This window comes from Mustela nigripes, chromosome 16 (genome assembly GCF_022355385.1).
Source record: "Mustela nigripes isolate SB6536 chromosome 16, MUSNIG.SB6536, whole genome shotgun sequence".
Lineage (NCBI taxonomy): Eukaryota > Metazoa > Chordata > Mammalia > Carnivora > Mustelidae > Mustela > Mustela nigripes.
This window is the reverse complement of record NC_081572.1, coordinates 22,946,449-22,949,500: the sequence shown is the minus strand read 5'-3', so window position 1 is coordinate 22,949,500 and position 3,052 is coordinate 22,946,449. Positions and strand designations below refer to the sequence as shown.

Here is a 3,052-nt window from a genome sequence, read left to right as displayed (position 1 = left end):
CTCTCTGCCTACTTGTAATCTCTCTCTGTCAAATAAATAAATAAAATCTTTAAAAAAATAAAATAAAATAAAAAAATAAATAAATAAATAAAGAAAAAAGGGGCGCCTGGGTGGCTCAGTGGATTAAGCCGCTGCCTTCGGCTCAGGTCATGATCTCAGGGTCCTGGGATCGAGTCCCACATCGGGCTCTCTGCTCAGCGGGGAGCCTGCTTCCCTTCCTCTCTCTCTCTGCCTGCCTCTCTGTCTACTTGTGATCTCTCTCTGTCAAATAAATAAATAAAAATCTTTAAAAAAAAAAAATTAAAAAAAAAAAGATTAAATGACTTTTTTTTTTCTTCCTGGTAGTCACCGTAATTGGTGTATAGTGTGTCTACTGTCAGCTGCTGGCCACTTCCCGGAGAAAGCACAGATTAACAGTAAGCTATGTTTCTCCTCTGTTGTTAATTCTAGCCCAATGCTGGAACCAGAAATTCAATGGTGAAAGCTACAGCTACCAGATGCCACCAAGAGAACTACAGGGGCAACCAGACCTTTTTCCAAGTAGCACTTACAACCCAGTCGACTCTCCTTCCCCTGACTCTGCCCTCGATCCCATTTGCCATCACATGTACCAGTGGAACCACCCATCTTCTAGTTGGGTTTCCAAGGGAAAACAATTGCTTGGCCTCATGTGTTAGTAACACCAGGGTCTCCTATCGCTTATGCTTGTGTTTGAAAACAAACACCTTGACCAGTCTGTGTCAACCGGCGGCAGTACAAGAAGGCACAGTCCATCTTGGGTTGAGTTTTTGTACCATCACAAGAGAAGACAGTGTTATAAAAAATTAACAACAACAACACTGAGAGCCTAAAACCAGTACATAGCAAGAGGAGATTCATTTCTCCCCAAGTAATCTATTATTCGGTCAGAAACGAGATTGTCTGTAAGTACAGACTCAGTGCTATAAATAGATGATCAGAAGCTTGCTTTTATTTTCTGCCCTAAGAAAAATAATCACTCACCCTACAGAGGTGGCTCCAAGTCTTTCTGATAACATTCTAGGACCTGCTTGGCTACTAGAACTGAAAGAACTCTTTTAAAGTTACAGAACTCCTCTCATATCCCCTAAATTGCACACTACAGAGACACATTCTTTACAAATAATTTCAAAGGGTTCCTTGCAGCCTAAAACCCATCCTGGAAACTGGAAATTTAAGAATTCATCCAAATTTAAGAAATTTAAGAATTCAGCCTAAGAAAATCCGATTTCTCCAGCGCAGCTATGAGTGTGGCCCCTAGACAGGAAAGCCTTGATAAACGGGAATCGGTAAGTCTCCAGTTAACTCCTGAATGCTAACTCTAAGTATCTCCACAAGATTTCTGAGCATCCCGAACGAATTTAGAAGGAATCTTAGGATTTTTCTCTTTAGGTATCACTCATTAAGCAATTCAGAAATTGGATTTTCTTAGGCTCAGAAAATCCTCTGGTTGTAAAACTTCTTGTAATCCTAGTGAATGACAGGAAAGTTTATAGTTTCTTATGAAAGAGAATAAAAGAAATCAGGACATCAATTTCACATTGACATTTTTATTAACGCCAACTGTTTTTTAATTATTATTTTTTTAAAACAATAGCACAAAAATGTTTCAAGGAAGCAGTCTCACAATCTGATGACCTTCTGAAATACAGTCAAGCCACACCAAATATGAAATTCCTGTTAATAACACAAAACAAATATTTTTAAAAAGGAAAATAAAAAGAAGAGGAAAAAGAGAAGGAAAAAAGGTAAGGGCAGAGAAAAGCAATGAGATGTAGTTAAAACTCATTGGGTCAGGCAGGTGAGGCTTATTAGTAGAATACACTGTTAAAGCAAAGAGTGGCACACACAGGCTTACTATCTCTGCTGTTCTACCCAGTCACCACTAATACACGGCCCCCGGCAGCGGCGGCCACTGACTTCTTCCACGTCCACAGTGAACCGGGAGAAGCCAGTGTTGATACTGTCATGAAGAGGTTTAACCGTTGGCCTGTCCGACAACTATGACCATTCTGTTTGTTTTTTAGCAGAATAATTCCTTCAGGATGGTCTGGCTGAAAACCCTTTCTTTTCTATGTGTCACTTATATGCATCTCAGGGCTCTTAAAAGTTGTCTTAAAAAAGAAAGAAAAAAATCATGTATATCAGTTTCTCTTATTTAATGTGGCTATAAAAGATGTTTCCTTATTATTTCTTTATCTCTAAGAAGGACACCGGGGATGGAGGTTGGGGGTGGAACTAAGAGGAAGAAAAAACCCAGACCAGGTTAGGTTTTTTTTTTTTTTAAACTTTTTTTTTTCCCTTTTGGCCAGGGGTGGGGTCACACAGAAGGGAAGGCATGGAGGAAAATTATGATCCTTGGTTTAGATTGAGTTATGCAGGAAAATATATCTTCCCGATCAGTCCCCATGCCAAAAAAAACCCAAAAAACAAAACAAAAACAAAAACAAAAAACCCCAAAACAAACCAAACAAAAAAAGCCTAACAAACCCAAGAAACCAAAAAAACACTTGGAATTATGCACAGATTCTATGTTATACCAGCTATAACCATTTAACCATTCCCAGCAATGGACACTACCCTCGGCTTGTAGGCTGCTTGCAGAACCCACTTCACAAAAAATCTTCTTCACCCAGAAGCCTCTAGTTTCCTTTTGGTAGGTTATAAAAACAGAACATCTGTCATTAAGAGGAGAGTGTTAAATACTTTTAACCACTGACAAGGCTTCAGGAAGTTTCACAGTTTCGTTATGCTCTATTTTATTACTATCATATTTACATTTTTATTTTTTTATTTTTTTATTTTTTTGCTGAATCGCTGATTTTCCTTTTTCAATAGAATTTAATTCTGGAGTGTGAGCAGGAACCAGTTAACTACATTCATTGTCCAACCCCCACTGGTTTGAAAGAAGACTCCAAATTCTCTGCATATGAATCAGCTGTTCAGTAGCCCCACCTCCCCCCGCCCCCCCCCCCTCCCCCCAGCCCTTACCCCCCCCCCCCCCCCCCCCCCCCCCCCGCGCCCCCCCCCCCCC

General features: G+C 40.0%; 1 long non-coding RNA gene across 1 annotated transcript in view; it reads left to right on the top strand.

Annotated features, from left to right (window-relative positions):
- LOC132004217 (uncharacterized) overlaps positions 1-1,400 on the top strand; it is a 30,850-nt gene extending 29,450 nt beyond the window's left edge. Inside the window, exon 3 of the long non-coding RNA XR_009400461.1 lies at positions 451-1,400. This is a non-coding gene — a long non-coding RNA (uncharacterized LOC132004217). The remainder of the gene's footprint in view (positions 1-450) is intronic.
- The last annotated feature ends 1,652 nt before the right edge of the window (positions 1,401-3,052 follow it).